Genomic DNA, 13,245 nt, shown 5'->3' with positions numbered 1-13,245 from the left:
TCTACAGGGATTCAATCAGAGGCAGATGGAGATGAGCAGTCTGCATCCTGCCTGGAGTTCTCAAATGCAAAACTGAAAATCTCTCCTGCCTGGGCTCTCTCTCGTCTCATCCCAGAGGATCTCGCCTACAACATTCCACCTGGGATCCTCTGAGGTCTGTGCAGCTGCTGCTCCTCCTTATCTTCTGACAGCAACATTGGGGAGAGTTGAGCCGCCTGTGTTAGAACCTAAGCGGTGCTTCCTAGTAAAAACCCTCTTGCCGGTTTCCTCCCAAGGATGTGCGAACCCTATCGTGCTCTGGGACCACAACCCTTCCACGTCTGACGGATGGCGGCATGTGTTAAAACAACTTGGTTTCTATTAGCCTTGTCTCTGGGCTGGCCTTTTGGCAGAAGGCTCCCTTTCCGCACTTAATGTCTGTCTACTTAAGGTCATTTCTACCATATGATTAGTCCTCTTTTCTTATTTTCTTTTACTCATCATTACTTAGCATGCTGTAAGCACTCAGTAAATGGGAGTGATTATCACCCCTTGGCAAACTAGCACTGCAGTCAGTAGAGGAGTGAGCTGCAAAGCAGGGCAGAAATATCCCAGGCAAACCTACGGCAGACTTGATGAATTCACCCTCAAAAGACCATGACACTCTCAACTCATTCGAATGCCAAGCAGCTTTCTGATTAACTTTACTTCCTTCCAAGATTCCTTGCTTTCGAGAAGAGATGTCCTAGGTCAGTGCTTTTTAAGCTGCGACTCCAGGCCAATTGGCACAACATGAAATACATTTAGACAGACGCAGGCAGCGTTTTCAAACAATGAGGTAAAACAGAATGGAACAAAAATCATCAGAAAGTGAGTTACGCAGTGTTAAGCATCATTCTGTGAAATGTTTGTTTCAGAGGTGCATGCAAATGTGTGTGTGTGTGAGATATGTATACTGAGCTGCTTTGTAAAAGGTACTTCGGGTGCAGCACATATACTAAAATTGGAACGATACAGAGAAGATTAGCATGGCCCCTGTGCAAGGATGACATGCAAATTCATGAAGTGTTCCACATTTTTGTGGTATATATACACAATGGAATACTACTCAGCTATAAAAAAGAGCAAAATAATGCCATTTGCAGCAACATGGATGGAACTAGAGACTCTCATACTAAGTGAAGAAAGTCAGAACGAGAAAGACAAATGCCATATGATATCACTTATATCTGGAATCTAATATATGGCACAAATGAAGCTTTCCACAGAAAAGAAAATCATGGACTTGGAGAACAGACTTGTGGTTGCCTAGGGGAGGGGCAGGGAGTGGGATGGACTGGGAATTTGAGGTTAATACATGCAAACTATTGCCTTTGGAATGGATAAGCAATGAGATCCTACTGTATAGCACTGGGCACTATATCTAGTCACTTATGATGGAGCATGATAATGTGAGAAAAAAATGTATACATGTATGTGTGATTGGGTCACCTTGTTGTACAGCAGAAAATTGACAGAACACTGTAAACCAGCTATAATGGAAAAAATAAAAATCATTATTTAAAAAAAAATAAAATGTACTTCTGGAATTCCCATCGTAGCTCAGTGGAAACAAATCTGACCAGTATCCATGAGAATGCAAGTTTGATCCTCTGCCTCCCTCAGTGGATTAAGGATCTGCGTTGCCGTGAGCTGTGGTATAGGTTGCAGGCAGACACAGCTGGAATCTGGTGTTGTTGTGGCTGTGGCGTAGGCTGGCGGCTACAGATCCAATTTGACCCCCAACCTAGGAACCTCCACCCCTAGCCTGGGTGGGCGTGGCCCTAAAAAGACAAAAAAAAAAAATGTACCTCTTGCTGTGAGACATGATCAAAACTTTTGAAAGTCCCTGAGCCAGATAACATATCCACAGGCATCCTGGTCACTGCAAAGATAAATTAATAAGTTGATCTCCCTCAGCTAACTTATAAAATTGAGTCCCTAAACCAGGGGCCAGTCCCTGAAGCAATTGGTGGTTGCTCCCACCAAGATCCAACTGACCCCCAGGAGCCTCTGCCTGATAATTACCCTCATTCTGCCCACTTTAGTGTAGAAATGGAAATTGCAACTGCAATGATCAATGCAAATTGTTTTAGGTGAAGATGCTCTCAGACCTTTTGCATAGACGATCAGCACTTCAGAGAACAGGCTTTCAGAGTGTGGCCTTTTAAGGGATGGGTCACTCGTAAGAGGCTCCGTTGCAGGCCAAAATGAGTGTTGTGTGATTTAGAGCAAGGCACTTAACCTCTTTGGGCTTCTGCTTTTTCGATGATGAAACAAGGAGTAAGTGGGAAAAAGCAAGGGAGACAGAATTGTTTTCTTTTTATACTTCTGTGTTGCTTGATTTCCAATAAGCAGGTTGCTTCTGTAACTTAAAAATACAAGATTTAAAGTTAACGTAGGAGTTCCCATTGTGGCCCAGCAGGTTAAGAACCTGACTAGTATCCATAAGGATGAAGGTTTGATCCCTGGTCTCGAGCAGTGGGTTAAAGATCTGGCATTGCTGCAAGCTGTGGCGAAGGTCACAGATGTGGCTTGAATCTGGCATTGCTGTGGCTGTGGCGTAGGCCAGGAGCTGCAGCTCCAATTTGACCCCTAGCCTGGGAACTTATATGCCGTGGGTTCAGCCCTGAAAAAAAGAAGAAGAGGAAAGATCGAAAGATCGAAAGAAAGAAAGAAAGAAAGAAAACAAAGTTAACATAAAAGGAGAGAGTTGGGCTAGATGGTGATTTTTTGACATTGGAAACTCACATTCCCTTTAGTAGAATGGAAAGTACATGTGTTTGGGCCACCTTTGCAGACTTTGTCCTTTCCCCTCTCAATTTCAAACCCAGACTCAGGAAACCTATGAGGAAGAAGGGAAGGAAGGGAGGGAGGGAGAAAGAAAAAGGAAAAAAGCAAAAGTCTACTTGGACATACAGCCAAGGAGTGTGCATCTTCCTGAAGATTTGGTGGCACATGTGAAGGAGAGAATTATATCACAGAGCAAAAATGCCCAAATACCATCTTGGGACTTATCTGCTCTTTCTCTCTGTTCCTGGACTCCAGGGACCGTGTCTCTCTTATTTTGCACCGCGTCCCACTCCTCTGGATTATTTTGTCAGCAACTTGGTTATGCTGGGAAACACAGTTTCTAGACCACCTTTCTCTGAATGGTTCTGGGTTAGAGTTGCCTAAAAAGTGAAGTTGTGCAGGACCAGGGAGACCAAGTGAAGCAGCAACTGCTGTGCTCTGAAGGTTGTCCTTGGTTAGAGGTGAGAGGCAGACAGATGCAGATGTGCCTGCAGCACCCAGTTCATCCTTCCTCTTCCCTGCTCTGCACCCAGCTCTCCCTAGCTCTGCTGACCAACAGTGACATCAAGCCCATCTCTAGACAATTAGCTGCAAATTCACACAGGTGACAGCCAGAGACTTCCATGAACTTGTACAAATGCCCCTTTCATGGAGCCCCTGCATCAGCTGGACATAGCAAGCTTCCAGAGTTGTCTTCATCCTCAGCTCCCCTTTATGAACCTTTTTTCCCATAGCTTCTTCCACATCCATGTATGTTCTGATTCCTATAATATAGATCTTAGTCCGCAACGTATTATGGTTCTGCTTCCCTGACTGGCCCCCTGGAAACACACCAGGGTCTGGCCCCCCAGCCTCAAAGACAGCAGATATAAAAATGGGGCTGGAGATCTCAACAAAAGCCAGATTCTGCAGGATCTTCCAGTTTGGAGAAGGAGTGTAATCCTGAGGGAACTAGGGAGCCATTGAATGTGATATGCAGATGCATGGGATGACTACATTTTTGTTTTCAAAACAAAGGCTCTGAAGAGAATGAATTAGTGGGGAGCCAGAGAGACTGTCAGGAGACCAGTGAAAGGGCCATCACACACATTCCCAAGTATTTATTTGCATCTCTATAGATGGAACAGTTGATCAATGAAAGTTAAACTTTAATCATGGCATGAAAAGTAATAAATCACTTGTCAAGCCAATATTTACTATCTCCAGCCATAGCGCCTCAGTGATAGGTAGATAGTCACCTCTTTTTCCATTCAGGATCTAGAACATAAGAACTCCCTGAAAAGGTGACAAGATGGACCGGATTAACAAATGAACCAAAAAAAGATGGATGAGTAACACGGAGATGACAGACAAGAGGGGACAGTTTAAACAATAGCCACATGGCAGGACCAGGGACCGAGTTTGCAGAGGCTGGTTCAATGGCATCAAAAGAAAATGTTCCAAAAATGAACATTGAAGAAAAAAAAAAAAGAAAGAAAATGAGATTTCCCATCTCCCTTCCCATCCAAGTGCAGCCATTTTAGCTCTGTTCTAACTCTCACATTTCTTTCAGTTCATTAAGAGCAGGTGTGCACACCAATTTTCCAAGCAATTTTCTAAGGCTCCAACTCAATACAGCATTATCTTTATGAGAATCAAGCCTTAAATGAAGCACCTGAATTTTTTCCTTATATGGTAGGAAAAGAGGGGAAAAATTAAGAGATGAGGGAGAGAAAGGTGGATTTTGACTGTATATTCTGGTTTCAACTTAAAAAAAAGATACAGCTGCCTTGAGCATCATTCTTTTGAATTTCTGCTTTGAGGTTTACATTTAATAACAACATTGTATTGAGAAGGGCTCCCCGAAAACCTGCAGGGGCATGCGAATCTGAACTGGTAGCAGAGAGCGGAGGTGGGGAAGTTACCCAACAGCCCAGAGAAAAATTATTTTCATTTCTTCTGAAATTAAGGGAACTATCTTTATTCCCACCTCATAACAAGGAAGTGGAAAGAAATGATAATGTTGAACTGTAACGGCCTGGAGTGTCCTTTTGTTCCCCTAAATGGACACTCCTAGATTGCAGCTTGGAAGAGAGGCTCTTGGGGGTGACGAGACAGCACAGACCTCAAAATACCAGGCAGAAATTAGGTGATAAGAACACTGCCGCTTCTATTGTCAGTTCTATTATATTCTGGACAAGGATGCTTCTCTTCTTTTTCAGTCTCTCTCCTCTCTCTCTCTCCCTCGCACACATACATGAATGCACACACACCATTCCTTTCAGAAATGTTCTATGAATAAACTTGAACAACCGATGCCAAGCACCAGCCTGCCCCTCCGCTCCCTTTCACGTTGACCCTCCTCCTGAGAAATCCCAATTCCCCCCCCACCCCCACCCCCCCCCCGCCATAACAATATCAAAGCCCCTCCCATTTCCTATCCTGCTCCAAAGGACACTGCTGCCTCCATTTAGCACGATTCTGACTAGTTTTTACTCTGTGCCAAACACTGTGTCACCAGAATTGGCAAGGACACTGCCCTTGGAGAACTCTTATTCTAATAGGAGACAGATAACAGGTGAATAAGTGAATCAGATGGTGTTAGATTGTTAGCTGTGAAAGAACTGAATGGTGATTTGTAAAGAGTGTCAGAATATCTGGGTGGTCAGGAAAGTTCTTTCTGAAGAGGAACTGAGATCTGTGTAGATGCCAGGAAAAAGAGAAGCCAGAAGGGCACTCTAGGCAAAGTGAATGGTAAGTGCAAAGGTCCTGGGGCAGGAGTGAGCTCTGAGAAGTTATTTATTATTATTTTTTAATGATTTTAATTTTTTCCATTATAGTTGGTTAGCTCTGAGAATTTAAAATTCTGTGAGCTAAAGGGAATGGGTGGGAATACAGCTGATAAGATCAGAGAGGTAGGCAGGGGCCAGATAATACAGTGTTTTAAAGAACATGTTGCGAGATGAGGAGTCATGGAGGGGTTTTGCCCAGCAGGTGTAAGAATGTCTGCATTTCTTTTATGGGGTTTTCATCATCCTTTGGCCTGATGTCTTCAAATAATTGGACTCTCTTTGGTTATCAATAAAAACATGTATTTCTAAGTATAGATTACTATAAACATATTAAGTTCTAGGAATTTATACTTGGTCTCATAAACTCTGAATTTTACAACTGGAAGTAGTCACTAAAGATCATCTCTTTTTTTTTTTTTTTTTTGCTTTTTAGGGCTGCACCCACGGCATATGGAGGATCCAGCTAGGGGCCAAATCGGAGCCAGAGCTGCCAGCCTACACCACAGCCATAGCAATGCCAGATCCAAGGCATGTCTGCAACCCACACAACAGATCACAGCAATGCTGGATCCTTAACCCACTGAGCAAGGCCACGGATCGAACCCACATCCTCATGGATCCTAGTCGGTTCATTTCTGCTGAGCCACAATGGGAACTCCTACATTTTCTGATTAATTTTTTTTATTTAATTAAAAGTGCTAAACGCTGAATTCATTGAGAATAGCTTGGGTATGAATAATGAAAACTCAACTAACTGGCTTAAACCATAAGCTATTTACTGACCTTTGTTTGACTGAAAAGTCCAACGGTATGTCAGCTTCAAGCAAGGCTAGATCCAGCTGCTTGACAATGGTGCAAAGAACCTACTCTTTTTATTGCTCTGTTCTACCATTCATAGGGTATGCTTTCTCCTAAAGCTGGCTCACTTTCAACTACAGGATGACCACATAAATCCCCAAGGGCTATACTTTTCCTTGTTAATGCCTGGTGAAAGAGAGCCATAGTCTTTATTTCTACTTGTCCAGCTGAGATTCTGAGATTAAATTTGGACTAGTTTAGGTCATGGGCCCACTTCTGAACCAATCACTGTAGCTAGGGGAATACAAAGACCTCAGTGCCTTAGCCCAGGTCATGTGCTCCACCCAGGAAGAAACCAAGAGGTGAGGTCACTTTTTCCAGAAGCACAGCAGCTAAGGCAAAAATAAGGGTCATACTGCCAAAGTTGAGAATGATGGCTGAAACAGACCTTCAGATCACTTGTCAAAAATGAACCACTCATGGTCCCTGGTGGTCAGGTGGCTAGGATTCAGCACTTACATCACTAAGGTCCAGGTTTGATCCCTGGTCTGGGAACTGAGATTCCATATCAAGCTGCTGCATGCTGCACTGCACCACCCCACCCCCCAAAAATGAATATTCACATACATAAATATTATAGCAGTTACAGTTTACTGAGTTAACCCAAAGGAGTCATCTAATGGACATCAGGAAGGGGGATTTTATTAGTCATGATATGCTAACAGCTATAACAAATATATCTAAATCTCAGTGACTATCAGTCAGTGACAATGACTGTTTATCAAAATGGTCCAAAGTAGTGTGGGTTGGAGGGCATTCTGTTCCACACAGTTATTCAGGGGCCCAGGCTTCCTGTATCTGACAGCTCCCCCATGCCTGAGGGACCTGGAGACCTCCACTGGATTTTCTACAGCTAGTGAGCAGATGAAGAAATGGAGAACACATAGAGAAGGCACACCTGTCCTTAACTGCTTTTGCCCAGAGGTAACATATAACACTTTTTGCTCTCATCTCATTGGCTGGAACTAGTCACATGGTCTTATCTAGATATAGGAGAGCTGGGAAATGTAGTCAGGCGCTCAGGAACATGGTATTGGTGAGCACAGCACCTTTTCAGCAATATGTCATTGATCACAGCTTTTGGAATCTCTGCAATTTCTCCCATGTGCTCATTGTAGAAAACTCAGAGATTTCAGAAATACCTTTTTTGATATTTTTATAATTAATCCATGAGAAGAAGTACACAGTACAATATGGTGGATTATTATTTAGAAATATTCACTCCCTCTCATCTATGCACTGAAAGGGTAGAGACTTTGAGACTTTTCCCCCACTCCTTGATGTCAAACGAGGCCACATGACTTGCTTTGGCCGAGAGAATGAGGCAGAGGTGACTGAGTGCTGGTTCTGAGCCCAAAGCTCAAAGGACCTCTTAGTTTTCACTTGTACTTTCATGTTTCTGCTGTTGCCACTGGAAAAATGTGGCAGGGTAGGGCACTGATACCAGAAGAAAAATGAGAGACACATAGAACAGAACCACCCCAGCTGGTCCCCCCTTAGATCGCCAGGTCTTTTTTATTTTTTGTTTATTGATTTTTTTTTTCCTTTTAGGGCATATGGAAGTTCCCAGGCTAGGGGTCAAATAGGAGCTGCAGCTGCTGGCCTACGCCACAGCCACAGCAATACCAGATCTGAGCCACATCTGTGAACTACACCACAGCTCATGGCAATGCTGGATCCTTTGACTCACTGAGTGAGGCCAGGGATCAAACTTTCTTCCTCATAGATCCTAGCTGGATTCCTAACCCACTGAGCCACAATGGGAACTTCAGAATACCCAGTCTTGATGGCCCACCCAGTCACCAAGTGTGAGCAACACGGTTGAGATGAGCAGAGCCAAACAGCCAAGCTCATATCCATCAGCCACCCCCAACCAACTCAGAAACCCATGAGCTGTAGAAGTGCTTTTTGAAATAAACAACCCAGGAGTTCTCGCTGTGGTACAGCGGAGATGAATCCAACTAGGAACCATGAGGTTGTGATTTGATCCCTGGCCTTGCTCAGTGGGTTAAGGACCTGGTGTTGCTGTGAGCTGAGGTGTAGGTCGCAGAGCTGGCTAAGATCCAGAGTTGCTGTGTCTGTGGCGTGGGCTGGTAGCTGCAGCTCCGATTAGACTCCTAGCCTGGGAACCTCCACATGCTGTAGGTATGGCCCTAAAAAGCAAAAAAAAAAAAAAAAAAAATTCCCATCATGGATCAGCGTTAATGAACCCAACTAGTATCCATGAAGACATGGGTATGATCCCTGGCCTCACTCAGTGGGTTAAGGATCTTGCATTGCCATGAGCTGTGGTGTAGGTTGAAGATGTGGCTCAGATCCTGTGTTGCTGTGGTGTAGGCCACGAGCTATAGCTCGGATTTGGCCCCTAGCCTGGGAACTTTCATATGCCACAGGTATGGCCCTTAAAAAAATAATAATAAAAAAAATAAACAACCTAATCCAGAAGACTTAAATAGACATTTCTCCAAAGGAGATATACAGATGCCCAATAGGCACATGAAAAGATGCTCAATATTGCAATTATTACAGAAATGCAGATCGAAATTACAACAAGGTTTCACCTCACACCAGTCATAATGACGATCATTAAAATGTCTACAAGGAGTTCCTGCTGTGCCTCAATGGGACGGGCGGCATCTCTGCAGCACCAGGACACAGGTTTGATCCCCAGTCCAATACAGTGGGTTAATGGGTTTCGCATTGCCACAGCTGCAGCATAGGTCACAATTGTGGCTTGGATCTGATCCCTGGCCTGGGAACTCCACATGCTGTGGGGCAGACAAAAAAGAAAAAAAGTCTTCAAATAATAAATGCTGGAGAGGGTGTAGAGAATAAATGCTCCTATGCTACTGGTGGAATGTAAATTGTTGCAGCCACTATGGAGAACAGTATGGAGGTTCCTTAAAAAACTAAAACTAGAAGGAGTTCCCATCATGGCTCAGTGGTGATGAATCCAATTAATTCCATGAGGACGTGGGTTCAATTCCTGGCCTCGCTCAGTGGATTAAGGATCCAGTGTTGCTGTGAGCTGTGGTGTAGGTCAGCAGCTGTAGCTCCAATTTGACCCCTGGCCTGGGAACTTCCATATGCCGTGATTGATGCCCTAAAAAGACAAAAACAAACAAACAAAAAAACCTAAAAATGGAGTTACTATGTGGTCCTGCAATCCCACTCCTGGGAATATATCCAGAGAAAACTCCAATTTGAAAAGATACATGCATCCCCATGTTCACTGCAGCACTATTCATGATAGCTAGGACAAGGAAGTAACCTAAATTTCCATCAAAGATGAATAGATTAAAGAAGACCTGGTATATGTAAACATGATGGAATATTACATAGCCATAAAAAGAATGAAATAATGCCATTTGCTGCAACATGGGTGGAGCTAGAGATTATTAAATGAAGTGAAGCAAGTCAGACAATGACTTAGCATATGATATCACTTATATGTGGAATCTAAAAAATGATACAAATGAACTTATTTACAAAACAGAAAAAGACTCACAGACCTAGAAAACAAACTCACAGTTACCAAAAGAGATAGCAAGAGCAGGGGAGATAAATTATGAGTTAGGATTAACATATATACACCACTATATATAAAAGAGATAAACAACAAAGACCTACAAATAGCACAGGGAACTATACTCAATATCTTATAATAACCTATAATGGATAACCTATTAGAGGTTATCTTATAATAACCAATAATAACCAGTAATAAACTGTAATGGAAATCTATAACTTATAATGGAACAACCTATTATAATATCTTACAATAACATATATATATGTATTGGTGAGCACAGCATGTTTCCAACAATATGTCATTGATCACAGCTTCTGCAATCTCTACAGTTTCTTCCATGTGTGCTCACTGATGAAAATTCACAGACCTCAGAAATACCTTCATTTGAGATTTTTATAACTAATCCACAAGAAGAAGTGCATAGTGAAATATGCTGTTATGTATAACTGATTCTATAGCACTGGGAAATTTACTCAATATTCTGTGATAACCTACATGGGAAAAGAATTTTAAAAATAATGGATATGTATATATGTATAACTGAATCCATTTGTTGTATAGCAGAAATTATTACAACATTGTAAATTAACTATACTTCACGCATGCTGTTGAACTGTTGTGCTTGTTTGTCATGCAGCCCTAAGCCAATAGGCAGGATTTCTCAAGCTTGCAGAGGATACCACACTTTCCCATGTTATGGTCCGTTGAAGACAATGTGAGGTAGGAAGGTGTTAAAGAATGCTGTGAGCAAGCATGGAGGTGTCAGGTACATGGTGGGAGAAACCTCCAGACTCTGCTGAAGATAATATACTCTGAGTGATCACACACAACTGGTGGGGTGAAATTCCAGAGCCGTGGTTAACTTCATCGCTGGTGGCCATAATCCAGAGCCATGCCTTGGCCAGAAGGTGCTGGCATCAAGACAGAAAGTAGTCTCCTCCTTGCCCAGAACCATGAAACATGCACGCCTAGAAGTCACCAAGCCATTCTGCTTACAGAAGAGCTAAGGAAGGTAAAAATGGAGCCCAAAGAGTTCAGGCACCAAGAGCAGAGAGGAGTGACAGACGAAAGCCTCCCATTCTGAACAAAAGGACATAACTGGAGAAAAGATCTGACTTCCACGTGAAAAGGAGACACCCACCACCAAAATAGCAGAACCAGCATCTTGCCCTCAGATCTTGATTTCTTTTTTCTTTTTTTTTTGTGTGTGTTGTTGTTGTTGTTGTTGCTATTTCTTGGGCCGCTCCCTCGGCATATGGAGGTTCCCAGGCTAGGGGTTGAATCGGAGCTGTAGCCACCGGCCTATGCCACAGCCACAGCAACGCGGGATCCGAGCCGCGTCTGCAACCTACACCACAGCTCACGGCAACGCCGGATCGTTAACCCACTGAGCAAGGGCAGGGACCGAACCCGAAACCTCATGGTTCCTAGTCGGATTCGTTAACCACTGCGCCACGACGGGAACTCCACAGATCTTGATTTCTAATGCCATTCTTTACCAAAAAGGAACCAGGGATTTCCAGAGAAATGGCTGACTCTAGGACTAGGGTAGGAAATCTACAAGATGAGGCTGGAGGATATTTTTTTTCTTTTTACAGCGACACCTGCAGCATATGGAAGTTCCTGGGCTAGGGGTCAAATCAGAGCTGCATCTGAGGCCTACGCCATAACCAGGGCAACACTAGTCGTAGCTTGCGGCAATGCCAGATCCTTAATCCATGGACCAAGACCAGGGATCGAACCCACATCCTCACCAACACTATGTCGGTTCTTTTTTTTTTTTTTGTCTTTTTTGCTATTTCTTGGACCGCTCCCGCGGCATATGGAGGTTCCCAGGCTAGGGGTCTAATCGGAGCTGTAACCACCAGCCTACGCCAGAGGCACAGCAACAGCGGGATCCGAGCCGGGTCTGCAACCTACACCACAGCTCACGGCAACGCCGGATCGTTAACCCACTGAGCAAGGGCAGGGACCAAACCCGCAACCTCATGGTTCCTAGTCGGATTCGTTAACCACTGCGCCACGACGGGAACTCCCACTATGTCGGTTCTTAACTTGATGAGCCACAAAGAGGACTCCTGGAGGATCTTACCGTTTCAGAAAGTAAGAAACATGCTCAAGCAAAAACAACACATGCAGAGTGATGGGAGTGTATCAGAGGAACCTAGGAGCCAACTGAAAGAGATCCCAGGGGCCATAGCTAGCCAATTTGAGCTATAAAAAGAATAAAGGAGTACTGGATTGTAGCCCAAGGTATCAAATAAATATCCATGCATTGCTATGGATATAAACAAGTGATTATATAAATAAAGGGGGAGAAGAGACACATCTCCTGTGCAGAAGAATTCCAAGAAATGTATGTAGCCACTCTACCCTTGAGGAGATGGAACATGACTGCCCCTCCCTAAGTGGGGGCTGTGCAGACTGTCTTCCCTCCAAGGAGGGGTGGGGGGTGGTTGGGGGTTGGGGGAGAGGGTAACTCTGGCCGTGGAGAAATGTGACCAACACGACATCAGCCAGGTGACCAAAGTTAAGGCCTGTTGTATGCGTCCTTGACAGGATGTGATGAAAATGACACTTAACTCTGTGGTCTCTCTCCTACAGAGCCATTACCCAGCTCATCATGGAAAAAAGACCAGATGAATCCCAATGGAGGAGCGTTCTACAAAACACCTGACCAGGACTCCTCAAGTGAGGTCACTGAAGACAAATGACACGGCCGAGAGGCATGACAAATAAACAGAACATAGTATTCATCCTGGATGGCCTCCTGGAAAAAAAAAAAAAAAAAAAAAAAGGGACTCCAAAGAAGGTATAGCTTCAGTTAATAACATATCAGAGCACAATATTGTAAGTCAACTATACTTCAATAAAATAAATTTTTTAGAAAAACGAGGAGTTCCCACTGTGGCTTAGTGGGATAAGAACTGACATAGTGTCCGTGAAGATGCGGGTTTGAGCCCTGGCCTCAATCTGGTGTTGCAGCAAGCTGTGGTATAAGATCACAGATGTGGCTTTATCCAGCACTGCTGTGGATAAGGCATAGGCCAGCAGCTACAGCTCTAATTCTACCCCTAGCCTGGGGACTTTCATACACCATGGGTGTGGCCATAAGAAGAAAAAAATAAAAAATAAAAAAAGAATGATAACATATCAGTATTGGTTCACTACTCTGGGCAAATTTCCCATACTAATGTAAGACATAATCAAAGTTAATAATAGGGGGAACTCAGTGATCTACTAAAACTCTCTGTATTATCTTTTCATTTGTAA

The 13,245-nt window shown here is 43.6% G+C and overlaps 1 non-coding gene across 1 annotated transcript; it reads left to right on the top strand.

The window, feature by feature from the left end:
* Positions 1–953: 953 nt before the first annotated feature.
* LOC125117165 (U6 spliceosomal RNA) lies at positions 954–1,059 on the top strand. Its single transcript, XR_007132523.1, has one exon. It is a non-coding gene; the product is annotated as a U6 spliceosomal RNA (small nuclear RNA).
* Positions 1,060–13,245: the final 12,186 nt, after the last annotated feature.

This window comes from Phacochoerus africanus, chromosome 15 (genome assembly GCF_016906955.1).
Source record: "Phacochoerus africanus isolate WHEZ1 chromosome 15, ROS_Pafr_v1, whole genome shotgun sequence".
NCBI classification, from domain to species: domain Eukaryota; kingdom Metazoa; phylum Chordata; class Mammalia; order Artiodactyla; family Suidae; genus Phacochoerus; species Phacochoerus africanus.
The sequence above is the reverse complement of the archived record's forward strand: the minus strand, read 5'-3'. Positions and strand labels throughout refer to the sequence as shown.